Source organism: Limanda limanda, chromosome 12 (genome assembly GCF_963576545.1).
Source record: "Limanda limanda chromosome 12, fLimLim1.1, whole genome shotgun sequence".
Classification (NCBI taxonomy): Eukaryota; Metazoa; Chordata; class Actinopteri; order Pleuronectiformes; family Pleuronectidae; genus Limanda; species Limanda limanda.
Window position 1 is genome coordinate 16999799 of NC_083647.1, and position 17656 is coordinate 17017454.

Genomic DNA, 17656 nt, shown 5'->3' on the forward strand with positions numbered 1-17656 from the left:
GCTTCAGAGGCTTTTAGACCCCCCTCACCCTTTGAACACTGGACCATTGTTATTATGCTATCTGATATGTTTGCATCATGTATTCAGCTGTGGTTAAAAGAACACTGGGACGTGAGCAGCATCTTGATCATGGTCATCGTCTTTGACAAACAGGTGTCTTCAATGATCCCCAGGAATCATCCGCAGGTTGTTGTGCTGACTCGTACCAGACTTCCAAAGCGCCTCCCAGTGCCATAATTCAGGAATCTTTTATTTATGAACACCCATCGCTCCCCTGCAGTCCCCACAACCAGGCAGCTACCCTGCTGCTGAACATGTGAAGGCTTTCACATGTGGCATGTAACCGAAGAGGAAAAGAAAAGTCGTCATCTGGTCTTCATTTAGGCGTCCCAACGGTCCACCACTTCCTTATCACTTGGGAACAGACAGAGACCTAAGAGCTTAAGACGTCAAGTCTGCAGATGTCAGAATTTCCTTTATTATTTTCTGTACTTTTGATAGAGGACTTTCACATATTGAGCACATAGAAGAAAATTGTCCGAGTTAGATTTGTTCAGACAAGCGATGGCATCTGGGGCGAGCTTACAGGAGGCAGGGCATGACGTATAGATTCTCCTGCAGAAATCACATGTTTTTGTTTACAGCCCCTTGACACTGGCGTCGGCCCTTATCACCAAAAGCTCTAGAATTTCTTTGTCTTTCCAAGTTGACATTGTCCCTGGCACCTCTTTTCCATCAGGAGATATAGGCTAGTCTTCCTGTTTGACAGCCGTGGAGTGTTTTTTACTTGTGTATGCATGAAGGCAGTTTAAGATTAGTCTTCAGGCTGAGTCATCCATTGAAATCTCATGTGAGTCTTTTAATCTTGCTCTTCCAAACAATAACATTATCCTTAAGTTGAAGCAATAGGTGCAAATACCGTAAAAAAAAACCTTCATCACGACAGCCTTTTATGTGTTTTGAGGTTCTCTCCTGGGAATCAGGACTTCTATCTTTACTTAAAGTTGTCTCTTTCTCTCACACTCCCTGCCCTCCGTGCTGAGTGCCAGTTTTTTTTTTTAGCAAAACCCTCCTGCCCAGTTTGAGTTCATCTCTGTTTGATCCTGATAGCTGCAGTAAGTCCTGTAATGTTTAAGCTGCAGCCAGGCCAGGACAGCCACCCCACATGGCGGGAGTTTGGACCACGCTGACTTATAATGTAGGTCACTCTTCCACTGTGTTTGTGTTTTGCATGCTTTCAGATTCAGAGTTTCCACTTTTTGGTTTTCCCTGTTTTTCCCAACTGGCTCTTGTGTGGAATTTTCTGTGAGGTTCCAACAAGTTGTTTTACAGAAGTTCCCTTGTGTGCCTGTTTTGTTTCCTGCACTGTTCATGCTCCTGAAAAAATGGCTGCCTCGTCGACCCTGGAAGAGGAGAGGAAAGAAGTGCAAAGGAAACATAACTTCAAACGCGTGTAGGAGGCACAGCTAGTCAGCGAGAGGGAGGGAGTGGGAGGGAGAGGAGAAAGGAACTAAGGCGTTTTAACAAGGGAGAGCTAAAGTTAAAACATTTCTTGTAAATTCCTCACCCACACTATTATTTTCGTAGGTGTTCTCCTCCTCAAACGCCCGATATTTCCCCCTCTCTCTCCCTCTGATTGTTATCTTGTCTCACTCACGCTCTCCCTCTCTTTTTGCCATGCTAAAGAGGTGTCCCCCTCCTCTTTTTTTGTTCCCGTCACTCCTCCTCCTCCTCTTCCTCCAGGAGTATTTTTGGAAGTTTCTGAAAAGGGAAATCTGAACCGCTTACCCTTAAAAGGCATGTCTGGGTCATCTGGGTGGAAACTTGTGTTATTAATGACCTTAACATTTTCTATGCGAGTGGGTCATCTGCGATTATGAGTAGATGTGTATGTTCAGTGCTGTGTACAGTGCAGGAATGCTGTGGGCTGGGGGTGGGGGGGAGAAAGGAAGGATGGTGGGTTAGCAAGCAGGCCTACGTCCTCTGGAGAGGAGGGGGGTCAGGGGCATATTTGGCATATTTCAGGAGCCATTGCAGTCTGGTTCAAAATGCACTCCTCCTCCTGGAGATGTGGCTGAGCAGCCAGACAGACAGTGATCAAGGGAGGGGAGGAAAGGTGAACATCCCGCTCTACTTCCGATCAGTCTCATGATGCCAGTGGTGGAAGATGGCGCAGACTTCTCATACCAAGCCAAAGCTAAGATGACGCTAAAACAGGTGGTAAAAAGATATAAAAAATACCACCTCATGCCACCTACAGATGTCAAACTCCTCCACACCAAGTCTATAACCTCAGTAATATCCTTAAAAGGCTAAACGTTGAACCAAAGTCTTTCACCCAGCAGCAGGGTTTGTGTGTTTTGGGTACCATCACTGCAATTTGATGGGTGTTTATGTGCTGAGAGCTGTAATATGTCTCTTTCAAGCCCTCGTCTGTGGCATTATAGTTACAGCTCTCTCCCCGGGAATTCATGATGTTTTAGTCACAGCTCTTTGCAGTCGGATGGCTACTGACTGATGTGTCTGTTGTTGGCAGAAGTGCGGTGTGGCAGCACCGGTCCAGGGCTCAGCAGAGGTGGGGTTCAGCGTGAGGTCAGTCGTGTCAGTGTCGAACACCCATTTGATGCAGAGTGTACAGTCGCCAATTTAACAGGCCCAGATTTAAATCATTGTCCCTGAACGTGTTATATGCTGTTTTCAGACATGAACTCGCTGGAAATAGTGTTGATCTGATGCATTCACAACAAAGAGGAAATTTCTGTAACATTCAAGCAAGTGGTGGCACCTGGGTAGAGCAAGCAGGAGGCGGGACCTGATGTTACAATTGTGCTGTGGAAATCAATGTATTTGTTTACAGCTAACTGACACAGGCATTGTTCCCTGTTTTGAATCCTGTTGTCTTGCATGATGTCTGCCAACACGGTTATGTTGTCACCCGTGTATGTGACAACTTTGAGCTCGATCTTCATCTGTTATTTATACCACTCATCCTTTCACTGGTGGCGTTGAGAGCCCAGGTAAACCCTCGACAGGTTGAGGTAGCGTGTTGCACGGCCAACATACAGAGAGAAAGAACCATTTACATTAACATTCACACATACAGTCAAATTATAGTCTCCTATTCATCAAAAAACAGTCTTTGAAGTGTGGGAGGAAGCCGGAGTACCTGGAGAAAACCCACACAGATACAAGGAGAACATGCAAACTCCACACAGAAAGGCCCAAAGCTGAGATTCCAACCAGGAACCTTCTTGTTGTGAAGCGACAGTGCCGCTCTAGCTACATATTAAGCATATTTAACATGTTTAGTGTTATTAGAAGTGTAGTACTTCAACATTTTGTTCCATTTCGCATCCCCTACCATTTTCCGAATGCTTCACAATCCTGTTTGAAATATTCATATGTTGCCCTGTCCCCTTTAACTTTTTCCATAGCGGCTCTATTTGTATATCAGATTCCTCAAACAGCAAGACTCTGCTCTGAAGTCGTGAGTGGGTGAGAGAGAGAGAGCCGAGTGGAAAACGGTGGAGTGTAAAATGCTCCGAGGGAGAGCGGGGGAACGAGAAGCAGCAGGCCACCTGTAAAACATGACTTTTATAATGATCACAAGCTGAGATGTATCTGTTGTGTTCATTGAGAGAAGAAGAAGAAGGGCGAGAATACAAAGAGGGAGGTAAATCAGTATCTTTTCACATAATCTGACTTTAAGTAATTCGGGCTTTGTAGGCTCAGGGCAGCTCTCGCTTTCATCTTTATTACCGAGCTCCTCCTTTGTTATTTCCTTTTTTCTCTCGGTTCAACAAGGTGAGGAAAGAAAGCTGAGTTTAAAAAATGAAGGAACAAACTGAGAAGGTGAGAAAGATTAAAAAAAGATAGACTCACCAAACATTTACAACAAGTGGTGTTCAGAAGCCAAATTCGTTATTTCACAGTGTAGAAGTGGTTGCACTCTATGTGTGTGGGTGCGGATGTTTGTCCATTTGATCATGTGTGACTTCTCGAACACTCCGGATTTGGATCCTCACGTGCTCCCCCTTGGCATATGAAGTGCCTGGCACAGGGAGGAGAGTAGCTCTTCTACTTCCACCACTACTGTATGAGAAGCTCCGCACAGACTGAAGAACTCACCCACACACGCCGGTCTGTCCCGCTCTGAGCCTGGGATCTACAGGGGCGGCTCTCAAAATAAAATTCCTCCTGCAGATTATTTTTCTTGTGATCAGAAAATATACATGTTCTCATGGAGAGGAATGTTCGGACGCCACGGCAACCTCGCGAGTGCTCCCCCCCTCCTCTACTGTTTCTATCATCCTCTGTATTTTGTCTTCTGTGCTCTGCTTCTCCTCAACTCTCCTGTTTTGTTCCTTTTTTCCGAAAAAATTCTAATAGTTTTGGTAACGCAATAAAGTTTAATCATCTTGTCTCGACTTTGGCGTGCACGGCCCACAGACATCCCTCCTATTTGTCCGACCATCCATGTGTTAGCAAGTCTGCTTTTTAGGAGCTTTCATCATTGTGGTGCTGATGCATGCGGACCCCCGACTGTTCGGCTATTTTCAGCCTCTTTCCCCTCCTCTCCACTTTTTCCCCCCTCTTCTCTCTGCTTTGGTTTTTATTGTGGAGGAAATCTCTGCACTGCTGCATTTTATAAAGGGCAGCTGAGGGCTGGGTCGGCTGGTTTTCCCCTCCATGCCAACGTTGCTTTTCTGGAGCTCCTTCTCGTGCTAACTGTCTCGACCAGGGGAAGTGAAGCGGCACGATGCGAGCCAGGGCAAGGCAATAAAACCATTCTGGCTGGAGCACAGATTCTACTTTTAAGAGACATGAAACCCTTTTATGTCCAAGGTTTTATGTAGTAGTAGCAAATGAAGAAGAAGAAAAAAATCAACCGAGCAGAGCTGCAACTAATCTTTTTTTGCTTTTCTCGCTTTTATTGGACATCTCATGGTATTTAAAGACAGACAGGAAACCAGGGAAGTGCAGAGGAGTTGGGAAGACGTGCAACTGGAGTCCCCATCTGTTGTTGCCAGAAATTGTTTAGTTTTCCCAGTGGCCCAGTAATGTTTAATTGAATTGATTAGTGAGTTGTCTAAAAATACTGAGAAATGCCTGGACATGTCCACAGTCTGATGTGATTTCTTTGAATCAGAGCTGGTATTATTCATTCTTTTCATTATTATTCATTCTGATGTAATTATTTTGATTTCGGTAAGACCACGGTTAGCAATTCATTTTTATTTTAAGTTTATTCTGGACTCCAACTTCAAAGATGTATTTTCTGACGGATCATTACAACTCTACATTAAATTGCTTTCCTTGTCTGAAAAATGGTCCAAAACCAAATATATTTAATAGACGGTGTTATCAAAGAGAGAAAAGAAGACAAATTTCCACATAAAACCAAAGAATGTTTGGGCCTTTGCTTGATAAATGACTTGGAACAATTAATTGCTCTGCTTACACACATACTCCCCTGTTTGCTTAGAGTGGAGACTCAGCGACTGAGACAATGAGCAAGTCATCAGCTTCCCTACAGTCATCCCTTCTTCCTTCCTTCTTTAATCTTCCTCTATCTGCGCCACTTCATGGTTACAATTCAAAAGACACCTTTTAGTTACTAAAGTGTTTATAGTAAAGAATATAGTAAAGATATAATATGTAACAATTTTTCTTTAAAGACGACAAACAAAGTCTTTCGTTATTGTTTTGATTTAGAAACTTGCATATTGTACCTGAAAGTCAGTGGTGATCTCATCACTGTCCCTTCTACCTGAATGTCTGTCTCAACCACACTTTGGTTGTGTGTGTGTGTTTGTGTACGTGTGTGTACATGTGAGTACACGCGGACACATTTCAGAACATAAGGGCCTCGCAAGAATCCCATAACACTCCTAAGTCCCTGAGTGGCTCATTTGTGCACTGTGGAACATTGTGGAATACCAGGCATATTTTATGATCCAACCCTCAGCCGGCTCCCTCTCTCTCTCTCCCCCTGTCTGGGTTTATTTGTGAAGCTAAGCCAGTCTGGCCATCGCCCCCCCCCCATGCCCTCCTCCCTTCTTCTTCCCTATGGAGCACAATACTTAAAACATTTCATTTTGTACATTTAGCTGATGCCTTCACTCAGAGTAACACACAGTGAGTGAGCTGCCCAGGCGAAAACCTATTGGCTGAGAAAGCAGACTTGAACCCGCGGCCGTGGGATGAATTACACAGTATGGGTTGTCACCCTGTGAAAAGTTGAGGTCTCATTGTGGGCGGGGGTGTATGTATATATACTGTATGTGTGTGTATATACCCTCGTCTTGTGTCCTTGACAAACAGCTCTACCACATGTGATGATGTGTTATGACTGTTTTGACTGTCTGGTCAAACAAGGGTACAGCAGAGCTCCATGCCCGTGGCGGAGATCAACTCTCGCCCACCCACTTGGTCTCTCTCTCCCCACTTGTATTTAAAGACCCACGCCCGCTCTCTCACTCGCTCAGTCTGCCTCCCTGCTACTTTCTCTCTCTAGGTGTGGACTCGCACTGAGGAATGCAGTTAAATTTGTGTTTTATCTCTCCTGCCAGCCAGCTGTTTCTGCACTCCCAGCCATGCCAGGCATTCGAGGCACAATTGACCTTAAAAGGAAACAATAGCGGCCTATCAATTCTGCTCTGCCAGTTAAGGAATGGCTCACTCCCGCATGGGCAGAGTCCGGCTCACACACGCAGCACAAGGACGTGTGTTTGGGAGCTGAACTTTGAAACTGCAGGGAAATGAGAACACCCAGAATAAAGTTTTTTCGTCTTTTATGTCGTTAACTGCAACCACATTTTATAGATACCAATGTACATTGAGTGTGAATCCCCACAAGACATCCACACCCATTTCAGGATACGTTTGATCAGAAATATAGATTATTTGTTTTATTAGTTTTTTATTTAACACCTTAACTGTATTTTCTTTAGTTTTGATTTACCGACGTGAAGGTCTTAAAGCTGTTTGAAGGTTTTCTCCACAAGCAGCTGTGCTTTTGAACTGAATTCTTCATTCACTTAATGAAAAGAGACATATAAGAGAAATATATCTCAGTTCTATTTTCTCCTCGGGACCTTTTCCGGTTTAAACACCAACCTTTACCTGGGACACCATCACACTTGAGACTTTACAGCTTGTATAAATAAATAATTAAATTTCGTGAAATAAAATTAATTTGGCTTTCAATTAGCAACAAGGTCATAACATCTTTGTGGGTAAACACATAATTACCAGCAACTAACAATCCTACCCAGCTTATATGTGATGTCCCAGACAGGCAACAAGCTGCACACGTAACAGTCTGTGCTCATCTGCACTGAGCTGTAACCAGGGAAGTGGTAGCATTTGTTTTCCTCGTATTCAGTACAAAATTATTAATGTCAACCCCGTTTTTAATCCTTTCCAGGTGCAGCAATGTCTGAATATCACACTCCCAGTGCATACACAGTTATATCATCTACTAAACAAAATATGCACTTTGGGATTGGATACATTCAAAGTTAATATAAACGTACATATGTGTACATAAATAAAAGTAAAAGACAAATAAATGAGAGGCCCAAGGCAATTGCCACGAGGCTTGCCACACACTTAATGTTCAGAAAGATATATATACTTTGAAATAAATGTGAATGATCTCAGTCCAGAGCAGATTTCACGGTTCCAAAAATCCGCTCTGGACTTTTTCTGGTTGATTGGATTTGACGTTTAAAGACTCTTCACATTTTGCCCAGTTGAGGTTTCTATATAGCTAAGCAGCCTTATAGTGACATTGCCAGTTATCGTTTTGCTTTTATTGTATAAAGGAATAATAGTCCGCACTCGTCTCTCTGCATAGTCAGCAGGAGCGTGTGAAAGCCTCAGATGTTTTCTGTGGAACAGGGACGGCTGCGGGGCTGTAAGTCATTAGATATTAGGACAGGTTCCGCAGGTTCACTGTGGTGTTTAAGAGGTCGATGGTTTTCCATGATACATTCTTACTCCACCTTGCCGCTCTGCTGGAATGCAAATCGCAGCAGGAGGAATGCTGTTCACAGCAAATGAAAAATCAGCCACTTGCTCAGCTCCTCTCTGGTGTTCTCGCTCCGCCTTTTTTTTTGTCAGCTCCTTCTGTCTGCTACTTTTTGGATCTCTGCTTCCTGTCGCTGTTGTTCTCCTCTGTCTTTCTGCTTGTTCTCTCTGCTTCTGTCTCTTTTCCTTGTTCTCTCTCTCTCTCTCTCTCTCTCTCTCTCTCTCTCTCTCTCTCTCTCTCTCTCTCTCTCTCTCTCTCTCTCTCTCTCTCTCTCTCTCTCTCTCTCTGTCTACCCCCCCCTCGCTAGGCATCCTGTTCACTCTGTTTGATTTGGGCATTCCTTTCCTCCCCAAGCAGACAAAACAACCCCAGACCTCTCTGAACTTCAGCCCTTAGTGTGCGCGCACACACAGACACACACACACTCACTCACATACTCTCCCTTCTGCTAATCACTCACAGGAAATGGGCTCCCATGCAAACGAGGCCCGCCTGGCCAGTGGAACCCAGGATGGAGTTTCAGGCCTTGAGAAGTTCTCCAGTGGAGGAAATTGAACACGAACTCTCTTCCCCCTTTCTTTCGTTCTTTCTCGTTTCCTCTCTTGTTTTACCCACCCTGGTTCCTCCGTGTCCTTTTTCTTTTGGCACATCTTTTCTCCACGCTACATTTGAACCCATCCCTTCTTTGGCTGTGAAACTTTGCCAATCATGCCAGCTAATGGACAAATTAACAACCATCTCTCGCAAGACTCTGTGCCAAATTGGACTCTGAATGTGTGTGTGTGTGTGTGTGTGTGTGTGTGTGTGTGTGTGTGTGTGTGTGTGTGTGTGTGTGTGTGTGTGTGTGTGTGTGTGTGTGTGTGTGTGTGTGTGTGTGTGTGTGTGTGTGTGTGTGTGTGTGTGTGTGTGTGTGTGTGGTGAGGCCTCACCTTCTCTATGTGTTTGGAGAGTGTTAGCCCAGGCAAGTACACAAAGGCATGCACTGATACCATATCAACAGTTTTCATTATGTGTGATAAACTGCTCAAAGATAAACGCTGCACGATTAAATGTCGAATTAAAAGCAAGCATTTCCTCTCTGTTTGACACATCAGTTTGTTGTGTCACATAAAGATTATTGTTTGGTTTTCAAATAGGAATAACCTGACTGGACGCGTGTGTATCATGGTTCGTACAAGAAGTGCTTGATACTAACAAGAAACTGTTGTTATATCGAGGTACAGATTGTACAGGAATGCGGAGGTTTAGTGAAATGCAGAACAAACTAGTGTGTTGGTTTTGATAAGGAAAAAACATTACTGATTAATGAAACTGAATAACCACAGAATATCTCTTTAAGGTCTTTATTCTGACAAAGCAACAACAATTGATTGATAATGAAATCTAACATAATGGCCACTTTATTTAGTTTTTACTAGAGATCTTGCACCTATTCAGATTTCAACTAAGAACCGACTGAAAGCTGGGGTTGGCTTTCTGAATGAATAGTGTAAATACATTTCTTTCAATGGAATCCTATTGTGATCACGTGAACTTTTCATTCAAGTACTATTCAACTAATTCTGTTTTCCTAAATTTAAGCCAGATGTAGTTAATAAATGCGATTCACACGTGAGGTTTGATCTTAGGTCCCAATCGCTTCGAGCATCAGTTTGTTTGCTTTATGTGATTTCTGCAGACATTGATCATATCTTGATAAACAGTCCATCCATCTCAAATATAGAGCCTACCACGTTTTGCCGATTCTAAGTAGCATTAACACAGATGTTCAGTGTACAATTAATGGCACTAGCTCCAGAGAAAAAGAACTTCCGATGTGATGACTAGTTGTACAGAAACAGAGACAGACCCCGGAGGAAATGCCACCTCACACGGTTTCAGTAAATTCTACTGAGCAACATAATAAATCTCTCCCAACCTGACATGCTGTGTGCGTGAGGGAAAAGCGAGCGGGAGCGAGGGATGAGTCGGAAGACAGCTGTTTTCAGTTTTGCTTGGTTAAGGGTTGGCTAACTGTCTGAATTAATAGCTTCGACCCCCCCCCCACCCCCAAAACACAGACACACACACACAAACACAGACAAACATGTTTTTTGGTCTCACGAATATTTGACATATCCTGTCATTTGTTAAGTTACACTTCCTGCTAATAAGTACAGAAATCCATCTGTCTGTCGTTTGTCTGTCGTCTGTCTGATCGCATCCAGGTCTGAGATCATTGCACTGGCTCTCTGTCTGTGGAAGAATTGACTTCCAACTCCTGCTGTTGGTTTATAAAGGACTGAATAGTTGAGGAGCAAAATATATTTCTGACCTACTGCTACGTTATGAACTGTCCAGATCCCCCAGGTCGTCTGGCACAGGTCCGCTCATGGAGAGGCAGCGTTCAGTTTCGATGCTCCGTATTTGTGGAACAAGCTCAGAGAGAACATCAGGACTGCTGAAAATCTTGGTTCTTTTAAATCGATGCTGAAAAGGTTCTTGTTTGTCATGACTCCCCGCTCATCCAATCACCATTCAACTTGCTGGTTGCTATTGCCTAAGGTCTTGGGAAGTGCAGTGAGGACCGTGAAATGGATGAGTGGTTCCCCCATTCACTTTATATAGCAGTCCCTGTGAGGTACCTGGTGATGACAGGGTGCGATAACAGGGCCACCACAGTGCGTCAATGTAGCTATTGTGAATCTGTAAATGTATTTCATTTTCCCAGGCCGATTTTCATTGGGTATTAACATTAGACACTAGCTTTAATTAAAACATCATCAAAGTCACATCACAGCAGGTGCAGTTTAGAATAAGTCAGGGGTTATAGTTGGCGTCTCAGACTTCAAAACACTTCACAGTCCCACTCGACTTCCCAGGGTCCTCAGCAGCACACCCGCCAAGCTTGACGTCAATTGGATGAGCGGATATTGAGAAAATCAGAGAACAGAGAGACAGAAAGACAAAAGACTTCTGGGTAGGAAATCTGTTTTTTTTAAACTCAGCAGATCTACCATTTGGTTTCGTGCAGTGTAGAAATATCGTTGTTTTGTGTGAGAGCGTCGGATGATTCAGCAAAACCCTTTGTGGGGATGTGACGCCACTGGCTTCATGAATCTAACATGATGCAGCTGAGAGCAGGGCTGCAGGGTCGTCTCCTTCCTGTGAAGGAAAGAATGTGTGGGAACAAACTGAGAGGACGACACAGAGCCGAGCTGAGAGTGGCAGGAGCGACTGAAAGACGGAGGCTCCCTGTCAATCAGGAAGTGCTTTCACCCTCAAAGTGTCGGGAAGCACATCACTTGCATCCACAGTATAGAATTTAGTCATTTCTCTCTGGTTTGAATCTGCTATATTCTTTCAGAGCTAAAGTGAAAAGTCAAATAATCACTTTTGATTATCCAATCAAAGACATTTTTTAGATTACATTTTCTATCCATGCTCGGAAATTTTATGTTGCTTGCGTTTTCCACTACTTTCTGATAATTTATAGTTTGAACAACAAATTGCTTTATATACTTACATACTAATCAGTAAGTTCCCTGATATTGATGCCAGACGATGATGAAAAATAGTGCAACATAATACAATGGGAACATAGCGAAAGAGCATTCAAGAAGATCCGTTATTTGCAACTGATACATTACATTTGTTCAGCTCTGTTAAAATAATATCTGATGACATTGTTGGTTCTCAACAAGCTCATTTGCTTTTGTGTCAGTTTTATTGTAAACTTTCAGAAGGAATTTCACCTCAAGTTCCCCGTTCTCTCTTGTTTTCCGGAGCTTTCAAGCACATCACACAGATTTTAATTGTTTTATTCCAATGCACAGGTCTGCACGTCCTGTTGCTGCTTTTAGTCCTCAGGAATGTTCCCGCTCTCTTTCTCTAAGCCCCCTCCCCTCCTCCTCTTCTTCAGTTCTCCCCCTCCCTCCACTTCCCTCTCTCATCCTTTAAATTCAATCCAGACTCAAGTCTTAAAACTGGATTCTCTGTGCTTAACCAAACATATGGAATGCTACTGCAGTGGAATGCTCCAAGTCTGGGCTGATGTGTGTGTGCGTGACTGTGTGTGTGTGTGGAGCAGATGAGAGCTCCTCGGATGATGATGATTATGATAATGGTGCGTGTGTGTTTGTGTGTGTACCAGTGCCTCCCCTGAGAACTGAATGGGGCCTTCTGTTGTCGTGGCCAAACACACTGCTTGTCTGCTCATGCATGAGTCTGCTGCAAAGCCTCCAAATGCGTCCCATATCTGAGCAGTTAGCTCATTCTTAGCCCGTTAGCTTAACTGCGAACGATCTCCCCTACAGTGACTGCATTGTCGGCCCGGCCGCAGGCTCCGGGCCTCGCCAACTGCCAAACATAATAATGGAGAGAGATGGCATTAGTGTGTGTGTCCTGATATTATGACGACCAGTGAGTCCACTTTTATTAACCTCATGCCCTGCTTGTGTGTTTTTAACCACAGGATGGAGACTTCCCAGAGTGGAGCTTAATGTGCCCGCAGACATACGGCTACATGTGAAATGTAAGTTACTTCTTCATGTTCTTTGGATAATTTGGATTTATTTGTGCTATAATCTGTTCCTGATCATAACTAAAGTGTCACTGGAAGTCTACAAAGAAATACAAAAATGCAAAATTAGGGCTCTAGTGTCTAGTTTTAACAGGATAATGCTTTTGTTAGACCAAATTTTTATTTAAAAGCAATAAGAGCTACACGAAGGCCCAACTTCCTGTGTTGTCACAACTTTTCAAATGTGGTTATGCTCGATGGATTAATCATCACACGCATCACAACTGTGGCATCAACACGACTCCCTTTTTGTTCGCTTGATGCAAGGTGATTCGGTGCAGTCTTCTAAGTGAAGACAGCATCGATAATGTTCTGAATTGCAACTCCAGCCCTTCCTCCTCCACTTCTCTTCTTCTCCTCCTCCTCATCCTCCTCCTTTAGCCACCTTTCCCTCCCTTACTCCCCCCTCCTCCTCCTCCTTGCCTCTTCCGCCCCTCCTCTGCTCTTTGTGAGTCTGTTTCCTGTTGGGCACAAACGCCGGCGCCGCACTTCCTTCCCTGTAGCCTGTAGTCACACAGGAGTGGCACACAAACGTATATATACTGTATTGTGTGTACTCTGCAGCATATAGGTTAATGTATATAAATATTACGTTCAACGTGTGTGTGCGTGTGCGCGTGCTCTAAGCCAGGTTAGTCAGCAGAGACAGTACATGTATCCCTGTCTTGCAGTGTCTCCCCGGCTGTTTACGTTTCTCACACACTTGTCAAAGTTCAATATGTGGCCAAGGCGTGTTCTGTGGGTGTTACATGTGTTCTGTGCATGTGATGTGCATTGGGTGCATTTATTATTCCGGATGCTAAAAGTCCGGAACTTACCATGACCATGAAACCCGACAGTGAAACAAGAAAACGAAGCTTCTTATGTGACCTGCCACTAAAGGCACATGTATCCTATATTTAGGTTTCTCATCATCAGGAGCTTGTGACTTTATATAATGCAGACACAAGAATGAAAAGATTTTATTTTCCTTTAGCTGTTTGAGGCTGAAGCTTCATATTTAGCATGCATGCATCAGACAGAGTGACACTTCTTGTTGTCGTTTAGACATGTTGGAAAAAACAAGAAGAACGTAGTTTTGAAAAGCTTGGTGTGAAATGTAAAAAGCAGTTTCTCTCCTTAACATTCCCATTGTTTACTGAACGAGATAATCTGCTCTAACCATGTGATTCAGGATGCCCGCATCTCTTCTCCAATATACAACGTCATCATTTTACCTCCTCTTCCCTCCCTCCATCCTGCAGCCAGTGCTGCATTCCTGCTGCAGTAATCCACTCAGGCAACTACCTGCTCTGCATTCTGTGGAGTCACTCCCCTCATCTCTCCACTCTCTCTCTCTTGGTCTCTCTCCCCCCCTCCGTGTCGGTGTTTCTCTCCATCTTCTTTTGCTTACCTCACATTATTACGCACATTTTGCTATACATGTTTTGCTTCGTCTACACTTTTCGGCGGCTGCTGCCCCGTCGCTCTCTTGCCCTCTCTCTCTCTCTCTCCTCCTCTTTCTTTTTCATCAGAGAGCTTCTGAGGTCTCCATTCAGCCGCAGCAGGCAGTTAATGCCAAGGCTCAGGCAGATGAAGCACTGCCAGCCAAAGTCTCTCTCTCTCTCTCTCTATCTCTGTGTGTGTCTGTGTGTGTCTGTGTGTGTGTGTGGTGTTTGTTAGTGAATGAGCCAGGCAGAAGGTTGAAGGGCTGTATGTTAAGAGCCATTGATGTTCCTCTGAATGACAGTACTTGTGGGCAGTTGTTGTTGAGTGTCATCTCCTCCCTTGGTTGCTGGGGATCTAACAATGCGTCCGGGTGATGATGCTGGATGAATAGTGACGTGGTGCTGATGTTGTGACCTTCGATGGAGGAAATGGCTCAACACATAATCACCGACCTTCCACTTCAGTTTCACACAAACAATAACTATTATAGCATCATTGATTGCAACAAGCTCTTTAACATTCCTCATCCCACTCTGCGTGGGGTGAATATGTGAATAACGGATGTGAGGTCCAGTTTTCATCATAAATCTCACCCCCACCACTCTGATAAGCCTGTTAATGCTTCTGTGCGCTCTGTGGCTCCTGGTGCGTACTGGAATTTCTCCGACTCACTCGGCGTGTGATAACTCTGCGGATGCTGCAGATACTGTCTGTCCTTCTGTTCCCTTCAGGTTGTTAATGTTTGTTTTTACACTGTGTTTACACATGGTCTAATGTTTGGATTGACTGTGTCATGCAAGGACAGACCCACTGAGAGAAAGTACACAAAGACAGTTTGTTAGAAAATAAAATAATACGTTTAAAATATTTATGTCTAATGCAATTTTGGAGCCTATCAGCTTCGTATGACGACTACAAATTCCCCCTTGGGGGCAAAGGCCAACATTATGGGGCATTTGGTGTAGACAGCAAAAATCTGGCATCGTTATCATACACTGTTTTCAGTCTGAATAGTTTAGTTTTCATATAACACACAAAACACAAACAGTGATGCTTTTGGTTTGTGTTTAAGCTACGACATTTTGGCTAATTTCCATTAAAGACTATCTGCACATGAATGCAGATCAATTGAAAAGCCGATAGCCGATGCATTTTGGTCCATGTGTTCTGGCAACCAAAGCCTCCTCAAACGCGATTGGTCAAAATCATGTCCCTCGTCTACAGATACTGCATATTGACTTGTAGAATCTGTATATAAGTCCATGGTAACTATAAAATCTCTGGTTAAATGACATATTTTTAGTCCCTAAGAAAATATTGAAAATCTTCTCAAATACTCTATAACGTTTTTTTTAATACCTGGAAACTGATGACACTAAAACTTTATAATTTGTTCTATATCTTAGATGTTTGTGCGAGACATTTCACTAACACTGAAACTAACAACGAGGCAAACTAGAAAGGCACTCTGAGAAAGCACACAAACAACAAGGCCAACGCCCATTCAAACGTGTTAAAAAAACAATTCTGGATCCACCTGTTTATCCGGATCCGCTTCAGAATGTAATAGTTTCTTCTTGGGGGTCATGCGCCATGCTTATTAGTTTTTGCTTAATCATGCTGACTAAGAAACCGGAAAACAAACGCAGATGAAAGCACAACTTCTTTGGCGAAGGTAAACAGAACAGAATGGAAAACGTGACCTCATTGGTTTCAGGTAATTAATGAGTAAAAGGCTAAACGATCCATCCGTCACTCTCTGTGTTTATCAGTGTTCAGATCTCTCCGTGTCTCTCTTGTCTCGTTCTCTCACAGTGTGACTCATACTTACTCACACAGACACTCAGACTGTCAGTCACTCAGTGTTTAGTTTAATAAGTGTCATCGTGTTCTGATGTTTTCATGTTCTCTTATCACCGTTAAATGCTCACACACACACACACACACACACACACACACACACACACACACACACACACACACACACACACGTACACACAGTCCCTCTGGAGCACTTCATCACCGCACCACTTCACACACCCGTGTTCTCTCACTGAGTCATAGCAGGTTTTAAGCTGACGTCCGCTGACACCTGAGAGTGTCTGAACAGCTGTGCAGCTTTAAAGAGGGAGTCGGTGTTGGTCCTGACAAACGCAAAGAGTTTCCCCTCAGTCTGATTTAGTTGTAATTGTTTAACTTGGAGATAGTGTGTTTGATTTGATGCTTTTCCCTTTGTATTTTCTGGATTCAGTGTTGACAGATTGAGCGCCCGACACATTTCTTCATGGTGATCCCGTTATTTCACCATTAGATGGTGTTAAACGGGTGTTAAGCTTGGCAATGGTGTGAGATCGTCTCGGTGTGATTAATGTCTCTGGTTTCTCTGTTTTTTACATTAGAATTATAAAAAGCCTATAACTAAAGCTAAAGCATGACAGTTGTAGAGGAAGTATTCACATCCTTTACTTAAGTAAAAGTACTAATACTACACTGAAAGTGATTAAAGTAAATAATGTACTATAGTATTAAAAGTGAAAGTAATGAAGACAAAATAATATGCCCCCTGTGACCGTTTTACTATCATATCAAGTATCATTAGATAATAATTTTTCCAGCTGATTATTTTCTCCATTCATCGATGAATAATCTAAAAACTCAACAAAAAAATCTAAAATTCTCAATCCGATTATCAAACTAAGTATGTCCGACCGATTCTGTCTCACACACACACACACACACACACACACACAAACACACACTCTCTCAAGCTGTGGAAGATTATGTGTTTGTTTTCTTCATGGGTTCAGATCAGGGTCAGTGTGAGTCAGAGGTTATCGAGCGGACATGTAGCCAGGAGCAGGGATTTGTGTTTGCGTCTGTACACGTCTGCTCACCGTCCGTTTCTGAGTCAGTAGGAAGTCGAGGAGGAAAAAGCCTCTTGACTATTTCATCTTCACAAATGTTTGAATTTTAACATCACAGGATGCACAAAACTATTTATAAAATGACTTTCTGATAATAACTAGTGATAATTATTATAATTAATTAGTTACTCATGGTTATTTCAAATTTTGAAGGCATTGCGTACGATAATAATATCAAAAATTTAAATGATTCATGTTCATGTTACATTTTTATACTCCCAAAAGTTTCATATTGGCTAAATCAGTTTATCTTGAACCGACTTTACATATTTTATCTCAATATCAATGATATCAGCCTATATTTCTATACAACATACTTTTAAAGATACGTTTTCAACCACGATATTGACTGAGTTTTATATTTGACATGTGTCTAGATCACTTCCAAAACTGTCTTTGAAATATCTGTTCCACAGTTTGCTATTATTTACAAACAGACATAATACTACAGTAATACTTATATGTCTAATATAAATTAATATTTATCGATTTAGTCATCAGCTTGTTATTGATGTTTTTCTGTGTGTAATTGCGCTGCCCTTCATCATCTGATCAATGTTATAAATAAGGCGTAGATTACCATCTGGGCTCTTGAGGACGTTATGTATAGTCACACTTCCTAATCATGGCTCATGTTAATGTCATGTCAGCGTGGTGGGACAGTTATGTCTCCTGCTGGAGTCGTCCTGTCTCTCACTTCACAGCTGG

The 17656-nt window shown here is 43.0% G+C and overlaps 1 protein-coding gene across 1 annotated transcript in view; it reads left to right on the top strand.

Moving 5' to 3' along the window:
* Positions 1 to 17656, top strand: part of luzp1 (leucine zipper protein 1) — a 45194-nt gene that overhangs the window by 7218 nt on the left and 20320 nt on the right. The window contains exon 2 of the mRNA XM_061082595.1: positions 12489 to 12548. The gene's annotated coding sequence lies outside the window, so the exon portion shown is untranslated. The remainder of the gene's footprint in view (positions 1 to 12488; positions 12549 to 17656) is intronic.